The sequence below is a fragment of the Lolium rigidum genome, chromosome 3 (assembly GCF_022539505.1).
Source record: "Lolium rigidum isolate FL_2022 chromosome 3, APGP_CSIRO_Lrig_0.1, whole genome shotgun sequence".
Lineage (NCBI taxonomy): Eukaryota > Viridiplantae > Streptophyta > Magnoliopsida > Poales > Poaceae > Lolium > Lolium rigidum.
The window spans coordinates 94,542,039-94,561,676 of NC_061510.1; positions in this window are offsets into that span (position 1 = coordinate 94,542,039).

Here is a 19,638-nt window from a genome sequence, read left to right on the forward strand (position 1 = left end):
AGACAGACTAGTTGGCGTCGGCGTTGGCGTTGCCTCGGAGCCTCCATATGTGCTCCACTAGATCATCTTGCAGCAGCTGATGCATTGTAGAGTCTCGAATCTCCTGACGCATAGCAATGAAGGCGGCCCATGATGGAGGCACCTGGTGATTAGGCTGTGCAAGAGGACCCTCTCTCTCATATGGTGCTTCTTGCTCAGCCAGAGGAACCGGATGCTTTCGCTCATTTTCAATAATCATATTTTGTAGGCACACACAGCAGTTCATCACCTCCCACATCTGATCTTTGGACCAAGTCAGAGCGGGGAACCGGACGACAGCAAATCTCTGCTGGAGGACACCAAATGCACGCTCGACGTCTTTTCGGCAAGCTTCTTGTTTCTTGACAAACTCGCGAAGTTTGGGGGTGCTAGGATTCGAGATAGTCTTCACAAATGTTGCCCACTTTGGATAGATATCGTCTGCAAGGTAGTATCCTTTGTTGTAGTGCCGACCATTGATCACATAGTCCACCGGGGGAGCATGACCCTCAACAAGCTTGGAAAAGACCGGGGAGCAGTTTAGGACGTTGATGTCATTGTTGGATCCAGGCATACCAAAGAAAGAGTGCCAAATCCAGAGATCATGGGTAGCCACCGCTTCAAGTATCACAGTGCAGCCTTTTTTGTGACCCTTGTACATTCCCTGCCACGCAAACGGACAGTTCTTCCATTGCCAATGCATGCAGTCAATGCTTCCAAGCATCCCTGGAAAACCTCTAGCTTCATTTGTTGCAAGGATCCTCTCAGTGTCTTCGACAGTGGGTGATCTCAAGTAATAGTTCCCGAACACTGCTATGACGGCCCTGCAGAACCGGTAGAAACATTCAAGGGCAGTGGACTCCGCCATCCGAAGATAGTCATCTGCAGTATCACCGGGAGCTCCATACGCCAGCATCCTCATAGCCACTGTGCACTTCTGCAGTGACGAAAATCCAACCAAACCAGTGCAATCCGCCTTGCATCTGAAGTAGGGATCAAAGTGGCGGATGGCATACACAATTTGCAGAAATAGCTTTCTGCTCATCCTGAAACGACGCCGGAAAACACTCTCACCGTGCAATGGATTGTCGGCGAAGTAGTCGGCGTACAACATGCAGTAGCCCTCCATTCGCTGCCTCGGCTTGCACTTCCGGCGACCTCGTGCCGACCCACCACGTCGACCAGTTGCCAGTCCGGCGTACATGCTAGCCAAGCAACCAAGGATCATCATGTGCTCGTCGTCTTGGGCGGCTGCTGCCATCTCTTCTTGCATAAGCTCGACGAACATCTGCTCCTCCTCTTCGTCCGAGTCCATGGCCGGCGAGGCAAATGGACGAACACCTGACGGGCGTGGTCGAGGCAACCCGAGCCGCGAGCGACGAGGAGCAAGCAGGCCGGCGGAAGAGCAGCCAGATAGGCCGTCGTCCAAAGACGGCAGAATATAGGCAGGTGGGGAAGGAGGGGCGGCGAAATCTGGGCAACAAGCCGGCGGGGTGGTGCCGGCGGCGAGAGAGATACGAGGGGTGGGGGAGATTTTGAGCGACGTGGCGGTGGGGTTCGTGCGTCCAGTCACCGACAGATCGGGCCCTTCCCTGCTTTTCACTCGTCCGGAGTCCCCGAGCGCTCCCCGGGGGGGCGGGGATGGCGTGGGATCGCCGGATGAATTTAGGCCAATTCCAGACGAAAACGAGGAACCGGGGGCACGACTGGGCCGAATTACGCCGTCCGGATGGAAAAAAGACTCGTCGGGGGCCTCGTCGGGGGACGAGTGGAGATGCTCTTATGTGCGTAGATTCAGTGACCACTAATCATCAAAGCAGGCTTTTGGGATCGGAAGAAAATAATGGATCGCTGCCGGCCGGTCCGCCGGTGTGGTTGTTGCTGCAGTGTCGGCCGGCCGGAACGATAGCACGAATCTTTGGCCCCGGAAATGCATTCTTTTTACTCTCTTTAGGAAGGACACGATTCCTTCGACTTTGATGTATGCTTCCTTGCACGTGGCTTCTTTTGATCAAGCTGCGGGAAGTGCACGATTCTTTTGTTGAAAGTGCACCATACATCTTTTTTCCCGTGAACTGCGAACTAGACACGACCTGCTTACATGAAAATACTTCTGAGTTCTGACAAAACCAAAGAAGCGCCGAGCTAGCTAGCGCGTACCCTGCTACAGTGCTACTGATGAAGCGCCGTGACTGCTAGTGGGAGTGATGAGAGTAAATTACAAAAAACTACCACATTTTGGGCTAGGTTAACAGGTCAGTACCAACTTTGGTAATTTTTTCAGAAATGTACAACTTCTTGGGCTAGCAGTTACAGATTGCGCAAAAGGGCAGCTGATAGCGTTTTAACCTCGTTGGACCCACTGTCAGGTGCCACGTAGGCAGACGGCCGTTCGCTGCGCCGTTACTATCGTCTGGTTAAGATGGAGCGGCGGTCGGTCGGAAGGGGACGAGCAGCTGATTTCGTTTCCCCCCTTTCTCCCCACATTTCCCGCCCGCTGACCGGAGATGGAGGAGCCGACGAATCCAGGCGGAGGTGGCGGAGGCCAGAGCAGTTATTCTGCAACTGGAGGCGGCGGCGACCAAGCCGGCACTGTCGTCGACGACCTGGATGAGCTTTGGCCGACGCGGCCATCGACGGCGGCGGCCATGCTTGCCCAGGTTTGGATGGACAATCCGGCGTCGAGTTCACGATTCACGAGCGGCCTCGACGGAGTTGAGTACGTATCTCCCCATCTATCTGTCTTACTTCGTTTCCCGTATTGCGATTTTAGATTTTAGGGTTAGGGTTTGCAGAATTGGGGTTTTACTGAGTTGGGGATTTTTTCCTTTTCATTTTGCTAGCTTGGATCCTGAGATTTGGGAGATAAGAATTCATTTTGATGACATGGACAATATTGAGAGGTCGATTGGTCGTGACGATATCACAGTGATGAATCTTGTTGCGCTGATTGAGACAAAGGGCTATGGTTTCAGTGACTCTATTTACTGCAGAAAGGATGGGGACTTGCAATTGATTGAGAACAACACACAGATATATGAACTGTTGGAGCATTTTAGTGAAGATCAAGTGTTGAGTTTGATTGTAAAGAGGGGCAGGCGAAAAAAACCTGTGGCTAAGGAGGTTATCAATGTAGATGAATGCACTGCTGCCTCTCAGCAATCGTCATGCTTAATTAATTATACACCTGCATTTGTGTATGATCTCAGTCCACCTCCTGTGTTCTCTGTTGATGATCAAGGAATGATCTTTCCTACTGAAGGTTGGTCTCAAAATCCATATGTGTGCACTCAACAGAGCATCAATGATCAGAAAGGAAAGGGAATTCAGTTGTCAGACAGTGATGATGATCATGAAGAAAGGGCCATGAACAATGAAGCATATGAAGACTTTGACATGGGAGAGGAGGATTTTGATATGATGCAAGAAATGAGGAGAAGGGAACAGATAGAAATTAATGAGAGGATTGAGGAGATGAGAAAGAAGAGAGAAGATCCATTGCTGCATTGTGAAGGAGACACTGACATTGAAGATATTTTTGTGACAGGAGATGACACTGCAGATGTGCTTGAACCAGTGGCACTAGCTCAGAAGGAAATCAGCCCTCCAAAGCAGATGAAAAGGAAGCATCCTATTAGAAAAGGACCCACACTAAGATCTCATTCAGTTGTTCACATTGATGATGTACTTGACTGGAAACCATCATCAGATGAAGACATGTGCTCAGGATTGCTTGATGACAGTGATGATGACATGTTTGAACCACTATGCATGGTGCCACCCAAAGGAAGAAAGAGTAGAGCTAAGAAAATGCCACTTAGGAAGTGGTATGATGAAAGGAGGCTTAAAGCACATGAGCAGATGTGTGTGAAGATGTGCTTCACCAGTGTTCATCAATTCAGAGATGCACTGATCAATTTGCACATTGCACAGAGTAGGAACTTCAGGTATCACAGGAACTCAAATGTTAGAGTCATTGTTGAATGCATAAAAGAGAAATGTCCTTTCTACTGTGCTGCTTCTGAGATAAAAGGTGAGAAAACTTTTGTTATTAGGAAGATGCACATTGATCATACATGTGAGACAACAACAGATAGTACAAGGGTCAGTGCAAGATGGTTAGCTAGAACTTATGAAAATGCATTCAGATCTGACCCTAATGCAAGCATTCAAACACTTATAGACAGTTGTAGACAACAACATGGTGTTGAGGTGCCTAAGATGATGGCTTACAGGGCAAAAAACATGGCTCTTGATGCTTGTTTTAGGTGATCACAGAGAACAGTATGTTAGGATAAGAGATTTTGCCCAAACTGTGATTGACACAAACCCAGGAAGTAGGGTCATTGTCACAACTATCACTCCACCACCATGTGAAGAAAATCCTCATCCTGGTCCAGCTTTCCATGGCCTTTTCTTCTGCATCAATGGAGCCAGGGAGGGGTTTCTCAAAGGCTGTAGGCCATTTATAGGTAAGCATTGTTGCTTCATTATCTTCTGTCCTTGTCCAGTATATGTAGGTTTGCTTGCTTGCTTCATCTAACTGCCTCAATATATGTAGGTTTGGATGGATGCTTCATTAAGCTTTGCACTGGTGCTCAGATATTGGCTGCCACTGGCAGAGATGGCAATAACAATATGTACCCAATTGCATTTGCTGTTGTGCCCAAGGAGGACACAGCTAACTGGTGTTGGTTCTTGACTCAGTTGAAGTATGCTTTAGGTGGAGAAGTGGGGGAGTTTGGCCCATACACAATCATGTCTGACAGACAGAAAGTAAGTGCTTGTTGTAAATTGTGTAGTAGAACTTTTAAATTGTGTAGTAGATGTTGTAAATTGTGTAGTAGATGTTGTAAATTGTCTATTAGTCGTCGACTAGTTGGCCTCGACTAGTTCTAGTTGACTAGTTGTCGTCGACTAGTTGTCCTCGACTACTTGGCCTCGACTAGTTGTCGTCGACTAGTTGTCCTCGACTAGTTGTGTTTTAACTAGTCGAGAACAAACAGTCGACGTCGACTAGTTCATGCCATCTTTAGTTCTCCTCTACTGCTTTCTGTAGTAAACCCAAACCCAACATATATTTAATTGCTTTATACATTGTCCAGGGGCTCCTCAAAGCAGTAAGCCAAGTGTTTCCCAACAGTCCTCAGCGATACTGCCTTCGACACATTTATGCAAATTTCCAAGCTGCAGGGTTCAGAGGTGAAGACCTTAAAAAATGTATGGATGCAGCTAGTTATGCTTTCCATAAGAACCAATTTGATGTTGCCATGGATAATCTGAAGGAAGAAAGTGAGGAAGCTTGGAAGTGGTTGAGTGCAATCCCTGTGCACACATGGGCCAGGCATGCTTTTGACACCTGTTGCAAGACTGACCTGGTGGTAAATAATCTCAGTGAAGTCTTCAACAGATACATATTAGATGTGAGGAAGAAACCCATTAGAACAATGATTGAAGGGATAAAAAACAAGATGATGACTAGGAATCATGAGAAGAGAGAAGGTGGTGCTAAAGCTCTATGGGAGATTACTCCTCACTTCACTGAGGTCCTAGAAATGGCTAAGAAGCACTCTGCATTCTGCACACCCAGGATTGCTGATATTGGCTTGTGGCAAGTGACAAATGCAAAAGGAGATGCAACATATGCTGTCAACCTTGAAGCAAAGACATGTGGATGTAGAAGATGGGATGTTACAGGGGTGCCTTGCAACCATGCATGCTCTGCCATCATCAAATCTAAGCAAGCTCCAGAAAACTATGTGAGCCATTTCTTCAAAAAACCCATGTACCTAGAAGCATTCAAGCCAATCATCTATCCAGTGCCTGGGCAGCATGACTGGACCAAGACTGATACACCAGACATCATACCACCTGTGTTCACCATTAATAGAGGTAGAAAGCAGGAGAAAAGGAGAAAAGGCAAGTTTGAGGTGCCCAAGCCCAAGGATACATCTAGAATGGGCACAATTACATGTTCCAACTGCAAGTTGCAAGGCCACAGATACACAAGCTGCACAGTCCCATTGAGGCCAGATTTGCTTATAAGGAAAAACAAGCATGTGGTATGATGCACATTTATCTGTTCTACATTTCTTTGTTACCAAAATGCTTGTCCTTCTTAATTTGATGCTATTGTCATCACTTTATGCAGCCATCTGTGCCAGGAGATGCTCCATCTGTGCCAGGAGATGCTCCAGCTGTGCCAGGAGATGCTCCATCTGCTCCATCTGCTCCATCTGCTCCAGCAAGGCAACCTCCAGCTCCATCTGCTCCATCTGCTCCAGCAAGGCAACCTCCAGCTCCATCTGCTCCAGCAAGGCAACCTCCAGCTCCATCTGCTCCATCTGCTAGGCAGGGACAAGCTGCTCCAGCAACACAAGGTCCAACAAGGTATCCATATGTTCCCAGAAGCACATTTGTTGCTCCCAGGTCAGCAGCATTGGAAGAAGGAGGACAAGGCAGTGATGTGAGTGCTGGTTACAAAAGGACAAGGACATGGGGTTATTTCAACTGTGGGTATGTGCCTGAAGAAGGAGGAGAAGGCAGCAATGCAACTGGGGACTAGTTTTTTAACTTGCTTCTGCAGTATGATGTAATTCCAGGACTTGCTGGTTCTTTTGGTTGTGTGGTCTGATGTAATTCCAGAATTTGCTGGTTATTTTGGTTATACAGATGTGCTGCAACTTATGAGCACTCTGTATATTTGTCATACAGATGTGCTGCCAGATATGAGCACTCTGCATGATGTAATCCATATGTGACTTGGTTAAGTGATGAAACTATATGAAGTACTGTCTCAGTGACTTGGTTAATTTGAGTTCATATTGTTCAGTATATTTGGTATTTGTGGCTTGGTTAACTGATGAAACTATATTGGCTTGGTATTTGAAACTATATGAAGTACTGATGAAACTATATTTGACTTGGTTAATATTGTCGAGAACGACTAGTCGACGACAAGTGTTGAATGCCATCTAGACCAAACTACTAGTCGAGAACGACTAGTCGAGAACGACTAGTCGACGACAACTAGTCGAATGACATCTAGACCAAACTACTTGTCGAGAACGACTAGTCGACGACATGTCTTGAATGGCATCTAGACCAAAATATTTGTTGAGAACGACTAGTCGACGACAAGTGCTGAATGGCATCTAGACCAACATAGATAGCAGCATAATATCTCCATAGTTTTAAGATCATCTAGCACAACCATAGTTTTCTGACCAACATAGATAGCTGCATAATATCTCCATAGCATAATATCTCCATAGTTTTCAGATCATCTAGCACAAACATAGATTGTCATACATAGAGGCAGTCAACAACACACATAGCATAATATCTCTAATACATCAAGAGCTAACCAGGTACTAGATTATCCTAGCAACTAGTGATTCATTACAAGGCAAACTATCATTCAGCACACATTGCAGCTATCTTCTTCATCTTATCCTTCTGGACATGTAAAGCATTGAGTAGGTCTGAAACATAGTACTCCACCTTCCTCTTTTCATCCTTCAAAGTGGCAGCTTGTTGCTCTCCCTTCTCCTTTTCTTCCTTCAAGGTGGCAACTACTAGCTCTAACTTCTTCTTTTCTTCCTTCAATGCAGCAAGCACTAACTCTACCTTCTTCTTTTCTTCCTTCAGACATGCTACTTCTTGCTCTGCCTTCTCCCTTTTTGCCTTCTCAAGCTCCAGGTTATGGTTAGTCAGCTCTGCAACATGCTCCAAAGTGTTGCCCAATTGCTTGTGCAGTTCCAGGTTCTTCTTTTCTAATTCCCTTTTTTCTAGCACTAGCTGGTAGTTCTTGGTTGCATACTCAACATTGCCATGCATCCTTGAGTCTCTCTCCTCCTCATACATTTCCCAAATTTTCAGCAAAGAATGTTTCAGTGTAGATGGCCACTCCACATCTACCCAATGCACTGTGTCACAAATATTTTCATCCTACATACATTGAGCAAATATATTTAGTACCAACTAAATTATACTATGCAGTGTACCTAAATTATACAACAATTTCTTACTAAATTATACAAAGCAGTACCTAAATTATACAACAACATTTCTTACTAAGTTATATAGGCAGATTAGTAACTAATTTATAGAAGCAACTACCTAGCATAAATTGTACAGGGAACTACATATATTGTACTGACAACAACAAGGCATAGCTTCAGACAATTGAATCAAATTGCAGTTAGTAAAAACAATCCAATGAACTAACCTACCTTACAACCACAGGCCAGAAATTTTCTTCCCGTGTTTGCACCTTCAAAACACACATACTTGTACATGGGCAGATCATGCTTGCACCTCAGGTCACAGTCATCATAGCCGGTGAAATCTGGGTCTAAAATGCTGGCTGGGATCTAATACGAGGCGAGAGGAAGCAAAAGTTACTACTGCATTCAACAAATCGACGCACACTGAAAGAATCAATCAACAAATCGAAGCCCCAGTGAAGAAATCCAACGAAAACCCTAACCCTAACCGACGCGCACATACCGGTGGACGAGGACTGAAGTCGTGCCCCTCGGAGAACCCAGAGAGCAGGCTGTCGCTGCTGCTTTCTCCATCATTCCAGGAGGGCATGGCGGCGCGGGCGGCACGGCTTGGCGGCGGCGCGGCGACCAGAGAGGGTGCGGCGACCGGCGAGCGACGAGAGAGTGGTGCGGTGCGGTGCGGTTCGACCCGACCGGCTACCGCTTAAGGTCTCCAGGCAGCAACGGCGCAGCGAACGGCCGTCTGCCTACGTGGCACCTGACAGTGGGTCCAACGAGGTTAAAACGCTATCAGCTGCCGTTTTGCGCAATCTGTAACTGCTAGCCCAAGAAGTTGTATATTTCTGAAAAAATTACCAAAGTTGGTACTGACCCGTTAACCTAGCCTGAAATGTGGTAGTTTTCTGTAATTTACTCGAGTGATGAAGAAAGATTTGTTCCGCGTGATCTGAGCGCTCATGGACTTCACGGAACATGTGTTTTTTTTTTGAACACAAGATGGGGTCATAGAACCCAGAGGAGCATTTCATTGAAACATTCGTGGCAGGTACATTTTACAGCGAAGTCCTATGTCATCTCTTGCCCTAACAAACCTAATTTGAAATAAGGACCTCGCACTTTACAGAAAGCACCCTGAAAATATATGAGAAAAAGCAATCAAGGACAGTGCCTGTGCCACCCTTCACCGGCGAACTCCAGGCGTCTCCGCCGAGCTCAAGGAGCTGCATGCTCGAATACTCCATGCCGGCGAGAAGATTCCGCCGCTGGCAACCATCAGAGGGCCGGGGACGCACCACTTGGTCCTCTGGAGGCGTCGAGCTCCAGCAGATGAATCGGAGGGCCTCCGATCTGGAGGTTGAAGAAGGGCCACCATGCTGGCCAAGGATCACGGCGACGAACTCGGTCGCCATGTGTTGCGCTCGTAGAAGATCAAGTGCTCCAGGATGCCTCTCCGGCGATCTGCCAAGAACGGCGTCACCAGGAACCTCACCTTCGATTCCACCTCCATGGTGGCGAAGAAGAAGAGGATCCAGGCTAGATCCGTCCAGATCGTGGGAGAAGCCGACGAGCTTTATTGAAGGGGTTGAGGAAGCTCCGCCGCCCTCTGCCTCCGGCTCCTTCCATCGGAGCGCCGCAGAGAGCAAGCCCGCCACCAGCAGCCACCGGGAGCAGCTCGAGCTCCGCCGTGGCCTAGCCCCCAAGGGCATAGCGCCATTCTCCACAAAGGTAAACCGAGAAAAACTACCAGATCTACACCTACACCTAAGCCTAGCTACTCCGACGCCCACCCATGACCATCTCCGGCCGGCTAATCCGGCGGAGGAGGCCCTGGAGCGGCCCGGCCGCAGACGGTGGACTCTCAAACCCTGTAGCAGCTAGAGAGGGGAGAGGGGGGGAAATGAGCGGTTCCTACGGAACATGTGTTGGAACTTGGAAGGAAGAGAGAGGGCTGCAACCTGCAGGAGTGGATGGAATTCATGTTGGGCGGTAAGGAACGGCGGCGGTAAGCTATCAGTACCAGGGATAGAATGCCCCGACCTGCTTAAGATAGTTGGAGAAGACTAAGCTTTTTTTTTTTCCTTTTTCTAACTTGACCTGGAGAACGTGGGTAGGTTACTTGCCTTATGCGGTTGTTATGCAAGATTAAACTAAACGATTTGTCTACCGTCCCAAATGACGTCTTTCTACACAGTTTTTTCTAGTTCATCTCGCAGCGATCCCGTAACTAGTGTGCTTGGCGATCTTTAGGCATGTGGGCATGGCGATTAGTTTGTTTTTATTTCAATAAAAAGGCAAGAAACAACTTATTTAATAGTGTGCTTTCAAAATAAAAATAAATGATTTAATTTTAATTTTGATAAGAAGGCGAGAAACTACTATTTTGATAGTGTGCTAAGAACATCTACAATGAGGATACTTAGCATGGGCGCCAGGGTAGTAATAAGGAAAACGCTGAGGTCCCCCCGGACGATCGCGTCCTCGTTCCTCCGGACGCAGCGCGCGACGCGTGTCCCTGCGGGGCCCACGCTATCTCTTCCCTGTCTCCGCTCTTTCTTCCCCACGAAAAAATTTCTAGCTATCGTCATTTCTCGCAGCCGCGCCCAAATGTCGATTCCCCCGCACAGCCGCTGCCGGTACCAGCGCCGCCGCCGCTGCTTCTGCCTGCGCGGATGCAGGCGCCGCGCGCCGCCTTTCCCCGCGCATCCACGGAGACGCGGCCGCTGCTGCCCGCTGTGCCGACCGCTCCGCCGCTGCTCTCCACCGATGCCATGGCCGGATAGCATCTCCGCGCCGCATCCACGCCTGCGCCATGCACCTCCACTGCCGGCACCGGCGGCGCCCCCCCGGAACCCCTCCTCCACCACCACCCCCGGATGCGCATCTCCGTCGCGCTCCCACTCGCGGATCCGCCCGCCGGTAGCGCCGCAAGCCCTGGAAGCGCATATCTGCCGCCCCCTCCCCAGATCCACGCGCCGGAAGCGCCCGCCGTCTCTCTTCCCGCAGAAGCAATGTTTGTGCGCGGTCCCCTGCAGTTCCCCGCTGTCGGGCCAGATCCTCGTCGTCGCCGGACCAGGATGCGATGCCCACCTGATCTCCGGCGCAGGATCCCGCTACCGCCTGGCGTGTGCTCAACACGCTGTTTGAAGGGAGCTCCCCGACGCCCTGCCCCCGTCGTCGGGCACTGCCCCTGGTGGACTGAGCCACTGCCCCCCTAATGGGAACCTCTCCGCTCGTCATAGAGTTTTTATTTTTTCGCTACAATTGTTCAGCGGTAATGCTAATATAGCACAATTTGTTTGCTACAATGTCTCTGGTGATGTCTCCGGCAAAATTTGTTTTGCTACATTTTGTTTTGTGATTTTGCTACAATTTTTTAATTATTTTGCTACAATGTCTCCGGCGAGTCTCCGCCGAAATCAGGCTTTGCTACATTTGTTCTGCTTTGTTGCTACAATAGTATAATCATTTTTGCTACATTTGTCTCTAGTGAGGTCTCCGTCGACATTGTCTCTGGCAAAGTCTCTGATGAGGTTGGTTTTGCTACAACGGCGGACCTTTTTTGCTACAATAACACAATACTTTTGCTACGTGATCTCCGACGAGGTTTCGGCGGTTTCCGGTGAGGTCTCCGGCGAGATCTGTGGTGAACTGTTTTTTGCTACAATAGGGTTGATTTTGCTACAAACGAAACGTTTTTTGCTACTTTGGTACATTATGGTAGCAAAAGTGGGAGTTTAGGTGAGATTAGATTTTGCTACAAACGAACCATTTTTTGCTACTTTGATACATTATGGAAGCAAAAGTGGAAGAAGTAGATTGATGATTTGATCAAACGGCTGAAAATGACCCAGATTGCTTTGATCAATGGCTGAGGACCCGGGGGATCAAAAATCTAATCCCCGGGGGACGCTCAGCGTGGCCCTAGTAATAATCCCAGCCGATCCAGGGAACAAAGCTAGTGGCGCTGCTAATACATGCGTCAGCGGTCCGTTTTCTCTCCCGCGTGAAGCAGTTCTACCCAGCGGCAGAGCCTAGCGATTCCCTGGGATAAGCGCCTCACCAAGCGCTCCGCATTGGAGTCAGACTACTCATAGTAAAAGTAACTTCACTACTAACTACTAACTAAGTGTCCAACTTTTTTTTAGATAAAAGGCACTCAAGTGCCCAACTTTGAATTAACAAAGCCACCAACGGCGAGAACGATACAAAGTGCTGAACCCAGCTTACAGAACGACACCACACACCCACACGAACTACCGAAGAAGCTACAACCGGAAGCGCGAGCAGTATGCTCAGCCAAAGCGCCTACGAGGACTCGGAGAAGAACAGGAGTCTACATTGTCGGGCCGGAGCTCACTCGAGAGCGAGCCATTTTCACGCGCGCCTCAACAAAACTCCTCCGTCGCAGAGACGCCACCGGAAGCCGACCACCACCGGGGACCGGCCCACGTTGCTCGCAAACCGAAGAGCAGCGCCAAGGAAGCTCGACTAGGGAAGGGCACGGAGCAAGCCTTGCCGAAGATCGCCGAAGAATCACCTCCGTCACAACCTTCGGTGAGCCTCGCGCTGTGGGCTCCAAGACGGTGTCTTCAAGAAGAGCACGACACCGTAGTGCCACCACCGCCCGATCCGAGGATCATGGGTTTTCACCCGGACGAAGTAGAGGGACGGAGGTTGGCCTCACGGCGGCTTCAACAAGGGAACGCCGTCCGCGAACGCCGCCGCCGTGGCCCGAGGGGCAAAGGTTTCCCCTTGGCAACCTCACCGCCAACTACACCCCACACCACTCGACTCGCCGAGTACCACGTCGCCCCCACGACCATGGCACCGGCCAGCACCAGAGCTACTGGCTCGCCCGCCAACCAAATAGCTCCCCCCTTCCAGGGCCGCCGCCCCGGCATCCCAACCCTGCCCGCTGCGGCACCGAGGGAAATAAGAAACACCGCCGCGAGGTTCGACCTACAGACCCCAAAGAAGGCCAGAGAGGCAGCCGCCGGCCACCATGGCCGCCGGGTACCAGATCTGGGGGCGAAATGGGCCTGGCAGGGCCCGAGGCCCCTGCCCCAACCCGCACGCAGGGCGGCCAGGGAGGCCACCCAGCTCACGCCTCGCCCTGCTCCATCCTTGAAAGCCTCGCCACCGCCGGCCCGCCCGGCCGTGGCCGTTGAAGCTCGCGCCGCCGTGCTTGACGCCCAGATCCCGCCGCCGGCCGAGCTCGCGCCGCCCAGCATCGCAGACGCCTCCGCTGGAGCCGCCGCCGCCCTGAGTGCGCCCAGCACACAGAGCCACCATGCCGCCGCAGGAGCAGCCGCGCCGCCACGCCCCCTGCCAGCGTCGCGCCCCTTCGCGACGAGACCGCCCGCGCCGGCGACACCGCGAGGAGGGGAGAGGTGCCCCGCCGCCGCCGGCGCCCCCGAGCTTCGCCCGGCGGCGCCCTCCTGGCGGCGGCGAAGCGGGGGAGGGGGAGAAGAGCTCTGCGGCGGCGGCGATTTAGGGTTTCGCCCTGGGACTCACGGGAGCCTAGGGACGAAACGTTTCCTTCCTATTGTCGTCTGAATTCTCACTAAGACTAGTCATAGTGGGGAGTAACATAGAGTAGTAACATGCACATATTATTACTCTATGTTACTACCTCTATAGTGGATAGTAACATATATGTGATGTCATGCAAAGCCATATTAATTAGGTTGTAGACTCATCTTGTATTGGGAAGTGTGATGTTATGGTAACATAGCTAGTTACCACCTTACTCTCTTTCTTCATTTATTACCATGCCATGTCATCAAAATACTTTGGAATGTGTGATGTTACTACCTATGTTACTCCCACTATGAGTAGTCTAAGGCTAGTCATAGTGGGGAGTAACTTAGACTAGTAACATGACATATGTTACTAGCTAAGTTACTACCTTCATAGTGGGTAGTAACTTATATGTGGTGTCATGCATTGTGTTATTTACTATGGTATAGACTCATCTTATCTTGGGGTGTGTGATGTTATGGTAACATAGCTAGTTACCACCTCACTCTCTTTCTTCATTCATTGTCATGCCATGTCACCAAAATGCCTTGAGTTGTGTGATGTTACTAGCTAAGTTACTCCCACTATGAGCAGTCTAAGTGTCCAACTCACCAAATATGCTTATGTGGCAGTGAGTTAATGAGGAAAGATGAGGATAGAGTAACATAGCTAGTTACTGTAACATCACATTTCCCAAGATACAATGAGTCTACAAGCTAATTCATGAAAATATCTACTCCCTTCGGTTCTTAGCTTAAGGCGTATAAATTTTTTCAGTTTTTCACCAAAGATTAAGGCGCGGTGTGAAGTTTTCCCTCTGTCTCACTAAAATGCCCCTCACATCGGTTTCCAACGTCCTAAAAACACGGTAGCAATTGAAGTATTGACGGCAGCTTCCTTCGCATCCCGCATGGTATACTCCTTGGAAAACGGTAACAAGCCTGGCTCCTCTCGGTTCCCAACCAGATTTTCCAAAATAAAGGTACTTGATTGGGTGTGCATGCCTCGTCAATTAAGGAGGGTAATTAAATGATGGGTTCGGGGTAGAGATTTATGGGCGGACGATTGCATGCAGCAAGAAACGAAGCGACGTGGCGTAATAAATCAGCAAAATATAAGGAAGTGAAGAGATTTTATAGGGGTAAGATTGGAATGTAGTATGATGCAAACCTCTTCTTAATAACCGCGCCAGAAAATATACGCCTTGTCCTTTGAGATGGAGGGAATATGATACTACTTTGATGTTACTAACCACTATGAAGGTAGTAACATAGAGTAGTAACATATGCATGTTAGTACTCTATGTTACTTCCCACTATGACTAGTCTTACATGTTGTTATCAATACACTTTACGTTAATTACCTTTTTTTCTACTCAAGCACCCACCTAAGAGTCTACCAGGATATACATGAGATTACACGTTTAAGTGGAGATGTTGAGGTAAGCTCATAAAATCTGCATGCATCTAGCGATGAGCTTTGAGTTCTGAGCGGCGACGCACCGCCATCACCAACTATCATCTAATAGTAATGATAATCAAAGAGTCATGTCAAAGACCTATCCACCACTTTTTTTTCGAAAAACATCTCACTGCCTCCCCGATGAAATAATTTTATGTAATGACAATTCATGTATTTTGTATAAAATTTTAACTAGGGAAACTCCCTCCGGTCCAAAAAAAAAAAGCCTCTTATATCTATTCTCATCAACCCGCACTCCCTACCGTGCGTCCGTATATCCGGTAAGATGCATGCATGTAAGGTGGTATGTCTGCTTCTCAATCAATTACTTGTTGTGCTTCACTGTGGTCTGGCGTTGTCACGTCCGGTTGTTGGCCCCCCTTGATGGAAAGGAACGCATGCAACTTGTTCGGTTAGTGTTTATTTCTTAGGAGGTCTTTGTAATTGTCACTACTAGGAAAATGCTTATTGTCGGCGCACCAAAATTGGTTATTGCCGGCGCACCAGCGCTCGCCGGTGGGAACAGGCCGGTGGTAATGGTTTACCGCCGGCGCACCAGTTGGTGCGCTGGCAGTAAGGCGAGTTATCTTCGGCGCACCTGCCTAGTGCGCCGACGGTAAGTTATACCAGAAAACAAAAAAAATTCAAATCTAGATCTAGATCTCGTGAGCTGTTGTTGTGGTGTCGTTTCTGCGCATGAGGAGGCCGTGGTTGTGGTCTTGATCTTGTCGCTGCGCCGGTGTAGGAGGAGGAGTGGGAGGAGGTGGAGTATGAGGCCGGAGGTGGAGGGGGTGGAGGAGGCCGGAGGAGATGGAGGACGCCGGAGGAGGTCGTGGCCGTAGTTGTAGGAGGAGGCCATGCGGAGGAGACGTTTGTCGGTGTAGAAAAGGAGCCGGAGGAGGTTGATGGAGCAGCAACCGGCGGAGTCCGTCGGAGGAGGAGGAGGAGGAAAAGGGAAGGAAGAGGGGGAAGTGAGCACCGCGGGCTGAGTTGTGCCTATATAGCATTGCTTACGGCCGGCGCACCTAGTATGGTGGTGCGCCGGGGGTAATTTTTTCTTTTTTTTCACCCAAATCTTAAACCTCAAAAAAGTACTGTTTATGTTTTCAAGTTGACGAATCCATTTTTTGTTCAAACGGCCATATGTGTTTGAATTCGGATAGGAAATTTCGCGTAGACAGATTTTGGTATAAAAAAGTGTTTCATCAGAGGTCGTATGCAACTAGAAATCCCGCTTTACCGAAAGATGACCCCGTTTTGCATAATATATCGGAATATATTTTTAAAAATTTTCTATAAAACTAGATTACAAAATACATGGGCAGTTCAAAGGATTTTATTTTTGAATTTTCTGTCATTTTCTTTTATTTTTTCCAAAACTGAAAAGGCGGTCGGGGGTGTGGGGAGGAAAAAATCAGGGCACGCCTTACCGCCGGCGCACCACCATGTTGCAGCGCCGGTGGTAAGAAACTTACCACCGGCGCACCAACATGGTGATGCACCAGCGGCAAAGGGTACCCTGATTTTCTGAGTTGCCCCGATCTGGTTCACCCTTATCACCGGCGCACCCTGTGGCCTGGTGCGCCGGCAGTAGGACTTCTTCGCTGGCGCGGCGGGATAAGGGCGCGCCGGCGGTAATTTCCACCGACGCGTGGAAAATCTGGTGCGCCGGCAGCATGTTTTCCATCTATAGACGTTTTCCTATTAGTGTGTATTAGCCATGCAACATTTTTTCTGGATCGGAGGGAGTATTATTTGTACTAAACTTTTATATTTATTCGTAACATATTTTTATCATGTTCTAATTTAACTGGTATGTTTTTTTGTGTTCATGTTCCGAATTTTAAAAATTGCAACAAAAGATATGTTCGTTTTTTTCCTTCTCGAGACATTGCCCCTTAACAACATTTGGAAACTAAAACCCTTAATTCAAAAATGAGTAAACATAAATGTATAGTGGATGTATTTATTTTTTGCTTGTATGGGTGGACATGTATATATTTTCATATCCTTAAATATCTTAGTAGAAGATCGCTGAAACATACGGTTTAACGTATATCTTAATAGTATGTTGTGTGTATGATCCGGTAAGAAAATTTATTAAAACTTATATACTATAAATTAGAACCATTGTCATTATTCTTAGCTTTGTTGTCAAATGTATCTTATATGTCATGGTGATTGAAATAACAAGTCGACAATACATGCATGATTTGTACTTGGTTGTAAAATAATATTGACCAGAACTCTTCGTGGGACATAAAAATAGGATGGATTCTATGAATATACACTAGACCATAAATGCGCGCTTCGCTGCGCCCGTCCATCTTAAAGAAATAATGATAATAATATTTAGAAAAGTCTGTATAGTACAATATTCGAGAAAAATAGTATGAACCAGTAGAGTCTAATATAGATGCCTCCAAGGCATGCTGTGTACTTTCACAAGGTACCCATGGAAATCTTAGTTGTTTATACATGAAAATGAACATATAATTGTGACTATGCAATACATTATTGTACACCATCTAATCAGAACACACTTTTTTATAGAGAAATGTACCCAATTTAATTGTTCAAATTAATAGCCATAATGATTAAAACATTGGAAAGATTCAAGAGATACAATATTGTGCTGAGAAATAAAAAGCTATGTGAGGAAACGAGGGACTTCCATGAAGACTGAAAGTACCATCATTACAACATAACCTTTGTTATTTTGGAACGCATTCAATAATATCACAAGCACAATGACATATGTAGAAGCACTGACACTGTGGCATTTTTTTCATTCCTCTGAAGCATAAGAAAAAAAATGAAAAGTTCAGGAAATCACACTTCTAACATCATTTTCTTCAAGCGTACTTTAGTGTCTGAATAACATAGAATGAGCTAACCTGAAGGATATTTCAGTTTAACCATAAATTGTCAACTTGTATAGATGAGTATGCGCTTCAAGGCGAGGGCCATTACTTCAGGCTGCATATATTTGGAATTATATTACAAAACAATGAAGGATCTTAGTTGTACAAGCAGTGAGTCCACATTGAGATATTACATTATGAATAAGAACTAAGCGTCCTCGCTGTGATGGCTTTGAGTCCGTGACTTGTGGTAATGTTTAGTTCGAAGCAGTAAGATAGAAAGCATATAATTTTCCTACCGCGCCCAACTAATAATTCTCTTCTAAAATCCAAAAACTCGCAAGCGATATGAATAGTTTTGCCTATTTCTAACAGTATTCCTATTGCACCACAAGTGTACCTGACTTTTGCTGCTGCTACACCATTCTTCCAAAATTAGAACTGATAAACTTCACAAATTCATATTTAGAGTAATCCTCACCATATGTGCCCTCAGTCTCACGATGGAGTAGCATTTGGTAACACAACTAATGAGTGTAACTCTGTTCCATCAGCCAAAGCTGCCTACAGATTCTCAATCTTCCATTGTAAAAAAGAAATGAAGTGCACAATTAGTGATTGGTCAAACTACTTACCCCACCTTTCTTGTAGTTATATCAACCATTATTTGGGAAACCAACGAAAACAGTGGGGGCATGTAAGGCAAGAAACTTTGAATGAAAAAGTTGGCAAATATTCATGTGTGCTATTATATAGTTCTGCTTAACTGAACCATTTGTTCTCTCAAACAGAACTATTGCTAACCAAAAAGATAACATAGGAGAAAAATATCTTAATTTTCAGCTTCTTCCATACACCATTTATTCTATATATTTGTGCTTTAACCACAACTGAAACCTCATGCCTCCCATCAACAATATACCTTTTTCTACTATGAAGTAGCAATATAACTGACAGATTCACAAGATATTATGTTTCATTCTTTGTACTATAAAGCAGGGGTAAATCAGAAAGAAAGGAAATATACTTTTTTGTGTTACTTTACACTTCACAGTTGTCATAAAGAAGGTCCCTAGATTTATATTATATACTTATGCTCACACAAAAATAGCTTCTCTCCTTGGAGATCTTGGGCACTTCCCCTCGGAACCCAGTAATCAACAATCCTACTCTCTTGATTCTAGAACACCTTCTGTGGTGAAGGTTTACCCTGTTCCTTATACAAGAAGATGCATAAAGTGTGTCAATGATCAATCCATCATTGACCGAATGACTGACTGTCCTTCAGTAAATACACAGCCTTGGAAGGAAGCAATTATAATTTAAACAATTGGATTCAACATCCCAGAACAATATAATCATATCTCAGATAATTCTGAAAAGAAATACATGTGACACTAATTCAGTTGAACTATTACTCAAAACCACCATTTAGGGTATGTCATGCAGAGTAGGAACAGTAAATACCTTGATCAACAGTCAGTCCAAAACATGAGCAGATTTAAAGGTCTCCTCTCCTTTTCGTACAGAGTATAATGAAGCTTAGTCTGATTGGATGACCACAATCATTGAATTATAAGAGTGTAGGATGGATAGCTCTGTATAACCTAGGAATGAAAAACTAAAGTACAAGTATTCTAAACACCATTACAGCTCATAAACAGGTGAAAAACGGTACCAAAGTGTATAACGATGACTCCACCTTGCTAGGCTATTGAGGTGCAAACATTGTGTGTGTTTCTTCCCCATAGCACCTGGCATCTTCA